This window comes from Pecten maximus, chromosome 2 (genome assembly GCF_902652985.1).
Source record: "Pecten maximus chromosome 2, xPecMax1.1, whole genome shotgun sequence".
In the NCBI taxonomy this organism is placed as follows: domain Eukaryota; kingdom Metazoa; phylum Mollusca; class Bivalvia; order Pectinida; family Pectinidae; genus Pecten; species Pecten maximus.
In genome coordinates, this window is record NC_047016.1 from 32,287,402 (window position 1) to 32,299,428 (window position 12,027).

Consider the following 12,027-nt stretch of genomic DNA (forward strand, 5'->3'; position numbering starts at 1 on the left):
ATGAGTCCACATAATTTTAATAGTTATTTAGATATTACAAACATTTTTTTTACATTTTATACATCAATTACATATTTCAACAAAGTATTATAGTGTTATACAAGGCATGATACTGGCTTACCATTTCTATACATATACATTGTATCATACTGTAAGTAAACTAGCCACAAGGGTGTGAACAATGTTCAAAGGTACGCAAAGCAGTCCCCATAATTGCACTCTTGTAGTCTAGCTCTAATACTCATTTATTTATAAAAGGGTAAGCAAGAAAAATTAAAGCAAAAATGTTTACCATCTGAACATTTATATACACAAATTAATTTCCAACTTATTTACAGTTTATTAATTAACTACCTACCTATTTAGTTTCAATTCATTAATAACATTTAATCTTAATCTTAGTTGATTAATAGTATAATTAGTAATGTATTTCGTACCAGCTAATTTTGGAACACTATAATGTAATGATCTACGAACACTTATAACAATGCCAAACGAAACTAACTCTTGGAAAATTGAAATATGACTAATCAATTACACATCTATTGTGAAACCACCCAATGTATTACAACCAGCATCACAAGTTAATTACCATATCATCGTAAACATTAGAAAGGCGGCACCCGTCTGACTCGCAATCGATAAAAATATCATATTTTAGATTTTCCTATTTTCTCCATATGATGAAGTTACCTGCATTTCTAACGACGCTGACAAATGATATTTCTGCTTAGTTTTACCTATCAAACTATCAAGAATAAATACCTCGCTATCATCTACCTCCCGTGCCGATACTACCCAATGGTCCTTACCTGTATGATGGATCTGGGCTGCTGGTGCTGTATTTGGTTTCATTCGTAAAGCATTATCCCATCTACCTTTTTTCAAAACTGGAGCGTAACCCGCGCGTATCCTGCATACCTTTTATATTTGGAAAATGTTTCTTTAAAATGTCCTGTAAAGACATCGTATTTCCACAAAGTTTTCTATCTTTTAGAATATCATCTTTTTCTTTAAAACTAAATGTACTCTTACCAAATACATTTCGTTTCTACTGGCTTACAAATTGACGGCCTATCGCCTGAAAGATCTTCTAATATATCACTTACCTTCGGTTTATGTCTTTTTTTGCAACGGGAGTCTTTTTCTATTAGGTTTAACCTTAGGACTAGTGGTCACAATAGACTCGTTTATACTTACAACATCATCACACGGGATACTTTCTCTTGACTGTTTTATGCTTACATCAGCGTTGTCATCATTTTGGATGTTTTCTTCTGACTGTTTAATACTCACCTCCTTGGATATATCTTCCTTCTCTTCCATAATATTTGATAACTTTCTATGTGATAACGATAATCTAGACTTAGGTTTGGGTTTTTTTGGTAGTCCCGATGTCTGAAATATCATGGAGGGGAGAGGGTTGATCCGACTACAACTTGTTATTTTCTAACTTCTAACAAAATTTTGATAAAAAAAAAGACCGTGTGGATTTTAATTACAAACAAGAATAGAATAATTTGCTTATATGTCGTCATTATAAACTTACATATATTTAGATACCTATCAAAATATATTAAAGAAATTTTAATTTAACTCATTGTCAGGTATTATTCGCGATAACTGACAATACACATATATTCTAGACTGTAGCTCGGTATCTGTTATACACAAAGCTCGTTGAGTTGTCTGCCCTTAGCACGGGCTCGCAATCGGAACTCCTCGGGTATTCTTCCGAGCTTGCCGGAAAGGCCCGAGGTTATCCGATTGCACGGGCTCGGTCAATCTCTCCCAGAGTGCATTGCTGTTCCCTTCATTACAAATATATATATAATTCTAGATCTATTGTAACGTGTAATGAAGGGAACTGCAGTGCACTCTGGGAGAGATTGGGGCTCGGTGTAAACATGGCGAGCCAGCTGCTAGTCCAGTGATCTTAGGCTAGGTTACTAAAAGTCACGATTTCCGATGAAATAAACCGATATTGATGTTGAAGTTGATATAGGTTATGTTTACTGTATATTTACATTTTCACTTCGCTCCGCCTCAATGAACATAGTAAACTCATTTCACTTCATTTCCCGTTGAAGATTTTGGGTCGCGTGCTTCTGTTCTGAGAGACGAATATCACTGTCTTGCCGGCGTGTGAATACATTCACTGAGTTTACAATGGCGATCGAGTTCTGTACCGCCTCAGACCTGAATGCACTTTCACTTTGTGAATTGTGTAACATTGTTATAAACGTATATTAACACAAGTGGAATAGCTGCTTTATGTGCTAATAAAAATGCCAGTATAATGCAGACAGTTTAGAAAACAGGATCTGACAGAACACGGACACTCTCGATAGCACCGAGCTCATGACCTACATATATATGTACGTAGCGCAGTAGGTCTAACGTTAGCTGTATCTCGAATGCCATGCTTAATACCTTTTCAGTGGTCACAGAAAATAAACCTCATTTAAACACTGTTTAACAACACAAAACAGACTGGTAGCAGAAGTATGCTATATCGAGAACAGGGACACATTATTGTCGTAATTTGACTCAATCTAAACATAAGGAGGACACAAGTTTCCGGCCGTCGAATACCGCCAATTTTCAAATCAATGTTTCTTTAGGCCTACTTACTATTATCAGAATTTACATCCCAAAACGCCAGTGTGACAATGAAATCCAATATTTCAAGAACACCATGTACATCACCAGCTAACCTGCGACTAAAATCCACACTTTTTCTCGAGCTCTGAATATCCCGGCTACAAGACTGCATCACATCATTTTTTTAACCGAGTCCCTGTGTCTCGAGTGACCAAATCACACACATACTATACTGTCAACACTGCACTTTAAATTCGTATTTATATGGGTATTGCTAAGTTTTTATTACACAATATCATAAATATTTGTTATAAATGAATATTTTACCTTGAAAATATCGTATCTATGTGTATCAACATCGCAGAGACCTATATACTATAGTAGTATAAATAGGTCTCTGAACATCGTAATAATCAAAACGTGTATGGCACTATATTTTGTGTTGCCTTGGCGACGAGAATAGTTGACTGTCTGCTGTTCCACTACTGTGCACACATGTACGATAAGTATAACAATGTTACAAAGTGACGCACTTACGTCACACTGTTGCGACCGAATTTTGCAATCTGGTGGCGAAGTTTTAAATTTGGTTAACGTAAATATAAGGATTGATTGTCAATTTTGTTGCTTGCATGGACTGATGAAGGGAAGTGAACCTCGTGCAAATGAAGTGAACTGCGAAGCTTAATTACATGCATGTAAGAATATCACCAAAATAAAGCATGAATTTTAAATAATTTACAAAAAACGTGAATAGTCACGCTTGGGATACACAAGAAATGGCCTCCTGAAAAATGAAAATCGGCGATTTCAAGAGTAATATTTATTTTCATGAAAATTTGCTGACACGGTTATGTGACAAACAACAACACAAACTAATGTAGAAAAAATGGGTTTAATCAGTCCATCTGGCTAGAAGTGGGCCCCTACCGGAGTCAAGCGTGTAATTGTGGGAGGAGGGACTTCCATGGCCAGCTTGGCAGCAATAAAAATAGCCTCACCCACTGTATTTGTAAACACAGACACATGCATGGCTGTGCATGGTCACTCAGCTGGGTCTGATGCTAGCTGATAGCTACAGACTATCACAGTGTAATAATATTTCATACCATATGTACAAATACATTATTTTATTTAACAAATAACTGATATGTACATATTCATAAATATATCATGATCATTTAATGATTTTCACATAAAGTAGTAATTATTCATCTTTAACTAGTTAACGAAGGAATAGCACATGTGTACAATAATTTGTAAAGATTTACATATGTAGTATCATTAATATAATAATATTGACACACTAGGTATGATCTTGTAAGGAATTTGATATACTGTTATATCCATTTATCTATTAATTAAATATCAAAGGGATAAATCATATTTCCACTGAGAATATTATGTACATTTACCTACAGTGTCCTCGAGATAAAACATAATTTAGTATGTTACTATAAATAATCATAACTCAATTACACAAATTTACTAAATGGATATAGAGATATAGATAATAAAACATCCATTGATGAGTATTAAGGAGAAAAACGAAAATATCCAAAGCTCGGGCTCGGCTCGGGATACAAGAAATGACCCCCACCTTGTTTCTCTACACATGCGCATTACATGTAACCAAGTCATCGCTATATTCGTATCACATATATATATTTAGCTCCCACTAGTTTAGAACAGATAATGACGCTAGCGGCCATTTGACGAGATCAAGGTAATAATTCAAATAAGTCTTATCAATGTGAAAATAACATAACATACGATATCTCCTCTACCCAGCCTGGCGGGGAGTTGACCAAAGGGATTCTGAGTAACATGTTATGACATCACGTCATCGGTAAACATTCTGAAACATTATAAAAATTCGGGGTTATCGATGTATAAACCCCGATTTTTTTATGAGGTCATATAATGTATGTATGTACGAATACTTAATTCATAGTGTTGTGGTTGTTTACTGATGCCATTAGCCCGAGTTTCCTCTGGCCCTGACACCATATGTCAGACATGGTGTCAGGGCCAGAGGTACTGTACATCTGTACTCCAATAATATTAGAAGTTTACACGACAGGAAACTTTTGACAGGCTGTCGCAATATCCACCAATGTAATCAGGTGGAATAAGACCTCACATACGTATAGGAGTAGGCCAGAGGAAACTCGGGCTATGATGCCATATATCAAATGATAGAAGTATACATATATCACTTGTAAATAATGTAATTATAACCATCATCCATAATTAATATTTCAGGAAAAAATACTGTTATTAAAAGATGGTCTACACATAATTTCGGTAGCTGTGGATAGAGGCACAAAAAGAAATGGAATGTTTAGAAATGGCACTCAAGCTTTTAAGACCAGAAGGAAACCTATTTATGGATTCAAAACAAATGGTTATCAATGGAAAAGAGATTTCAACAGTTTTGAAACTACATGACCTGCTTTCATCTTGCACCAATCCTACACAAGTTCAACGTTTCATTATGTCAGGGGCATCTATCAAGAGTTTGCCTCAATGCATAGGATCATTTGTTAATATCACCTATCTCAATCTATCTGGGAACCGGATTGAATTCCTACCCTGGTCAATTGTGTTGCTTAAAAAATTGGAACATTTCGACCTATCCAACAATTGTATATCAGTCATATGTCCAATACTTTGCTACTTTCCATTGCTACACACACTAGATTTAAGTGACAATACCATAGAGAGTATTCCAACTGAAATGTTGAACCTCGAGGCTCTTCAGACATTAAATGTATTGGGAAACAACACCCTCCAATCGCCTCCACTTCCTGTCTGTCAGGACGGGAAAGTGGCCATATTTGAAGCTCTCAGAATTCGACAGAGCCGTGCAGATGCATTTTCCAACTGGAAACCTTACTATCAAGGAGACAGAACCAACTCAATGAAATTGCAGTCTTTAGTGGAAATTTGTATTGACAGCATCATTGAAAGCAAAATTGATTTTCTGTCGGCCGAAATTCCACCCGTTATGAAAACATACTTGGCCGAGACAAAAAAGCAGGAATCTTCCTTGCTACCAAGTCTTTTCAAATGTAGCAAGTGTGAGAGATATTTTACAAAGAGCTACATATTTGAAAATCATGACTGCCGCATTGTCAGTAAAAATTTGAATCCGAGATGATTATGAAATTTAATTACATGTGTATATTCATTTTAGCTCTGTATATGACTATATACATGTATAATGTACAGAGAAATCATTAAATTGATATACATTTACCTGTGAACCAATGTCATACAGTACCTTTCAGCATTTTCTCCCTGTTTTGGTGGGAAATTCCTGATTTGGATATACAAATGTATTAGTTGCCTTGCTTGTCATTATGTTCAAATTTAATAAATAATCCACCAATCAGAGTAGATTGTAATATGTATAGTTTAGAGTCTATTAGTTTAATTAAAAGCATTTATAAATTTGATGTGGAAATTCCAAAACATTTGCAAGTATGCATATTGTAAGATGGATATGTGTATGATTATATACTGGCTTTTCAAATTAATAGTAATACTTTTTCTACAAAAACATCTGGGATTTCCGATTGTGATAAACCCGGGGCATTTCATCATTTACATGAAATACATTTACAGCTAAATACAACTAGAGCTGTTTAAGGTATTTTGTATTTTTATTATTTTATAATTTTTTTTTATAATTCATTTCTAGATAAATAATATACAATGTACATATGCAAACAATAAGTGTCTGTGATTTATGACCTTTAAGTAAAATCATCAAATGTTGTAATAATATACGAAAACAAAAGAGTCTTTTTTTTTATATTGTCTGGTCTAAATTCAGACAAACAACCAAATCTTTTCTAAGCATGAGCATAAGCATTATAACTCTTCAGATGCTTAGTAACATAGCAACATAATAAAGAAAAGAACAGGAAAAATACTTTATCCAACTGTTTGAGCAAAAATTGAACAGCCTTTTATAGACATTACCTCCCTTTGTAGATTATGATGTCATGATTATGCAGGGGTGAGATACATTATTCTCTTACCCTGGACATGGATATCTGCAGTTTTACCAGGGTGAGATTTTCTTATCTCACCTTAGGGGAAAGACAAGCAATGATTATAACATTATTATCTCCCCATAGATCACTGATTATCAACGATGTAACATTATTATCTCCCCTTAGATCATTGATTGTATCAACGATGTAACATTATTATCTCCCCTTAGATCATTGATTGTATCAACGATGTAACATTATTATCTCCCCTTAGATCATTGATTATCAATGATGATAATGTTACTATCTCCCCTCATATCATTGATTGAATAAATGATGAAACATTATAATTTCTGCTCAAATCATTGATTGTATCAATGATAACATTATTATCTCCCCTTAGATCATTGACTATAGTACATTATAAAGTTGTTACCAAGTCATAAATGGTAATCGACTTAAAATAGGTGATGTACGACTTAAAAATGTTAGCAATAATCAGCTGTATTTGATTTGTTGATTTTTGATGTACACACACACATACACGTATATAATACAATTTCATGTCTTTTTTATACAAAAATAGTATATTTTTATATACACACCTATATCCTATTGTTGGTTAAAGGGATTTGTAATGTATCAATGTTTTGGGAGAGAGAAAATATAGTCGGATCATATCTAAAACAAATTCATATATTCTTTTGATTCTAGAATGTCTTGTTAGATCATGTATAATAATGAAAATTACATTCCAATCACTTACAAAAATAACAATACATTTCGCTAGACATGTATATATACAATGTAGGTTCATTAGAATGATATTTTCTCATTTCGTCTAATCTCTTCTGTCGTGAGTATAATATAGTTTCAGAACAATAATGTACAGTGTTTGTATGACAACCATTACACACTTCATTATTCTAATTAGTCTCTGCCATGTAAAAACAATTTTTATTTTTTGTCCATTTCATTTCTATGATAATTTACAAGAATTGTTTTTGTCAAAATACTCATTTCATTTTATCGTCGATGATATGTTCTTCAAGTTGTTGAATTTATTAAAACTCAATATTACACACATATATATTATTTGCTTATTTTGTTTTATTTTCATTTTTAACAATGTCCCAATGAGCCAGAATGATTAAGCTGTCCTACAGGTTATGAACAGAACAGTATTCAGTTTTAAGATGATATTCATATGAGTTTGTTTAGTTTCTGGTGGTCATTGGTTGAAGGTTTAAAAATTGTTCTGAGTAAATATTGCCCCTAAACATAATTATATTTTCACCCTAGTGTCATAACACCTGATCATATTCTGTAGGTCACCTGTCTGACAAGTGAGCTGAAGATTTTAACTTGGATATCATACATTTGATTTGACCCTTGTGATGAGACAGTAGGTCAAGTCCATTCATCTCAATGAATTCAGTATTCTTCAGTAGGTTTTCAACCCCAGCATAACAGTTGTCTAGCACCCCCCCCCCCCCCCCCCCCCCCCCCTTCTCCCCAAGTGGAAATAGTTTTAAGTAAAAATAAATCCTCCACTTTGCTTCACATCAAAATGAAAATTCCTCCATACTTGCTTACTTGCAAAGTTTTTTGAGTTATGCTCAAGGAAAGCCAAAAGATATCATTTAATTTGTTTCTATGGAAACATGTGATGTATAAGACTATTAGGTGATAGCCAAAATTCCTGGTGCCTGGTAGTTATGCATATATAATCTTTTTGCCTTTTGCCTACCTGTTTCCATGGGTTCTGAACTGTACCTGGCCTGCAGGTAGGGCGTAAGAATTGTACCTGCTGCCCCCATTGCATGATCGTAAGAGGCAACTAAATTTGGGATCTTATCTTTTCTCTTTCTTACCAACTTTGTTCTTCCTTATGTCTCTCTTGACAATACCTCACTTTTGGACATAAGTTGAGCGTTCGCCCCTGTGAGGAAGGTTTTGGGTTCTGTCCCCTGGCCAAGACATACCAGAGTATTTAACAAGAGCTGTTGGAGAACAGCAAAGCTCATCTCGCAAATGTTTGTCAATAAATAATTAAAATATATTTATTGGAATGTTTCGCAAATTGCATTAATAATATCTATATTGTTTACTTGATCAGATTATGTTTTTTGAATTCAAGCAATTTTCAAAACCATACCAATTTATATACATATATATATATAAATTATTTATTGACAAACATTCGGGAGACAAGCTATGTTGTTGTAGATTAAATGAATATATTAAATACAAATGTAATTGCTTTTGGACATATTTCTTCAATTTTTGATGAAATATTATCCTAATGAGAGTTGCCTCCCTTGAAAAATGTGGACCGGTATAAATTGTTTAATGTGAGCATTTTCACATTGTTTTATTTTCAGTTTCACCCCCAAGAAGGCATAGTGTAACTCCATAGGGACCTTTTACCAAATATCAGCACCCTAGTACAATCATAAAGTGATGTGTTAATAGCTTTCAACATTTTCACAAAAATTTTAAAAATGTGTTTTTTCCCCCAAAAAAATCTTTCAGTTTAACTCTGGCAAGGGATAGTTTAACCCCCACAGGGAACCTAATACCATGTATTACTATGCCTTTCAACACTCACAACATAAACTTAACACAAAGTCCAAAGATTTAAAAAACAAAAACAAAAAAAAACACAGATTTAAAAAAGAAAAAATCCATTTTTTTTTTTTAATTTTACTCCAGGAAGGTATTGTCTTACTCCATAGGGACTCTATTGCCAAAAATCGGCACCCTAGTACAATTAAAAAGTGATTATTAAAACCTCTTAACACTTGCACCAAAAACTTAACGCAGAAATATTCTAAGTCCAAAAATTTGAAAATTCTGGTTTTTTCCCAAAAAAATCTTTTAGTTTAACTCCGGCAGGGGATAGCTTAACTCCAGAGGGACTCTATTGCCAATTATCAGCACCCTAGTACAATTATAAAGTGATGTATTAATACCTTTCAACACTTGCACCAAAAACTTAACGCAAAAAATTTCTAAGTCCAAAATTTTTTCAAAAATCTGTTTTTTTTCCCAAAAATCTTTTAGTTTAACTCCTGCAGGGGATAGTTTAACCCCCACAGGGACCATATTACCATAAATTACTATGCCTTTCAACACTTGCACCAAAAATTTAACATTTGAAAAACCAACGCCGACTCCGACGCCGGAGTGACAACATAAGCTCTCACTCTTCTTCGAAGAGATGAGCTAAAAATGGTAGTTGCTACTCCTGCTTAGCGCTCAGCATATTGGGAGTGGGACGACTGGTTCGCCCGTTGTCAGTATAATGTGACCGGATGGGGTGTCATGCTGGGTGTCTTCGGCAGTATGCTTCAGTGAGATAGCACTATAAATCGGCAAAAGTTCCAGCCTATCACAAGGAGACTTAACACAAACATACTGCAGCCTCCCAAAACATGCATACGCACTTAACACATGCATGCATGTCGCACACACGGGAGGCCGTCCTTAAATGACCTTAGCTGTTAATAGGACAAACAAATAAAACCAAACCAAACTGTACATTTTACATTTGCCTTCACACTGGCTATAAATAGAAGGGTAATATGTTTTTATTCAAAATTAGGAAATGAGAAAAAACTGCAATGTAAGAAAAAATATTTTATTTTAAGAAATCATCAGAAATGAATTCAATTATGAATATGAAATCAAAATTTAATGATTCTGACTATGCCCATGTAATATCCATCTCTTTCTTGACCTGTTATCAATGACTAGATTTATTAAATATATACGTACTTATCTTCTTTGGACCTGCACGTGGTAATCTAGAAACATTGGTTACGAATAAAATAATCCAATGTTCAGCAAAATAATTCAATGTTTAAGTTTTACAGGCTGTTGAAATCAGATAGTTGTCAAGACAGAATTATTTCCCTTTACTAGTCACTGATTAGACAAGTCCAGTAAAGACTTAAATTACCCTACATGATATCCATTTATTTGTAAGTTGTATAATTCATATCTTGTTTACCATTACTTCAGCATTTTTATTTATGCTCCATAGCAATTTATACTTGTGGTACGGTGTATGTGATAAGTACATGTGTGCAACATGATTCAGATTGCAACCCTGACTAATTGTAAGCACTTATACAAAATGGTCATTATACTGTGTTTATACATGTATATAGAGTTGTTCAGAACCCTAGCCCGATATCCCTGCTAGGTACACTTGGTGACTCATTACTCAACATCTCAATACACAACTAAAGAACTAATGTCAAAAAGATTTAATTAATATGACTGTAGTGACAAAGAGGTATGGCGCATATTGGCCTGTTTCGACCTAACTGTGACCGTTTTCAAAATAAAAAAATAAATGTTTAAAACTGAGTTTTTGAATACAAACCTTAAATCTATAACATAAATATTCTTATTTGCGAAAAATGTGTTTGTTCATTACAATGGATATTTCATTGAATGACCGTAAAGTTGCATCATCGGGCTATTTGCAACTTTCGAGGGGGGGTTTTCCCGCATTTATATCATTTTTTGACATTGAGCGCATCGGAAGACCAACTTTTACAATGTCTTATTTTGTCTTATTTTATTCTATGTACCAAAAGACAACTAAAATCCTATTCTTAAAAAGTCGTCCTCCGATGCGCTGGTACAGAAAAATTGAAAAAACGTAGTTGACAAAATATTTTAATTCAGCATTAACTAGACTGACTATACGTGATAACATAAAGATCTCATTGCCATATGTCCGCATAGCTCATATGGTAGAACCATCGCTTTGAAACCCAAAAGTTTGGAGTTTGAATCACCAAAATGTATCTTTTTCATATTTTGTTATGTTTCTTAATACCATTTATGTTTTCTTTATCGTATTTTAAAAATATTTGCAACATTAAATGCATATCTACTATAAAATATTTAGTATAAAGATGAAAATGTTGTGATAGAAAATTTTCACTTGGATAAAAAAAAAAGAGTAAAACCTTAACCGATTTACCCCGTATCATACAAAGTAAAATGCAAATGAACTGCAGCGTCGACAACAGGCAGACATGGATGGGTAGTGTAAAATTCATATTAAACATGTCAATTTTACTTTATTTCATATGGTTTTGATTGAGTACATACAATGTAATCCGTTCACAAAGTACAACGCCCCAATGGACCATGACAATCTATTTTGGTCGTGTGGGAATCACTGGGGTCCGTGATATTTTACCTGTATTTTTAGCCCAGACTATCGTTGTACGTAGCCTAGGTCAGGACAAGCGGAAAGGACCATACCTCTTTAAGCTACGTCATGTTCATGTGTCCTCCCCATTAGCCGAAACACAAAAATTACCTCTATCAATATGGACTGCAAGTGATTGGGCATGCAAGTACATATATATGTATTACGGTATATCAATAAAAA

At 34.0% G+C, this 12,027-nt stretch overlaps 1 long non-coding RNA gene across 1 annotated transcript; it reads left to right on the forward strand.

Annotated features, from left to right (window-relative positions):
* The first annotated feature begins 4,238 nt into the window (after positions 1 to 4,238).
* On the forward strand, positions 4,239 to 7,696 carry LOC117321805. Its single transcript, XR_004531410.1, has 2 exons — positions 4,239 to 4,330; positions 4,870 to 7,696. It is a non-coding gene; the product is annotated as an uncharacterized LOC117321805 (long non-coding RNA).
* The last annotated feature ends 4,331 nt before the right edge of the window (positions 7,697 to 12,027 follow it).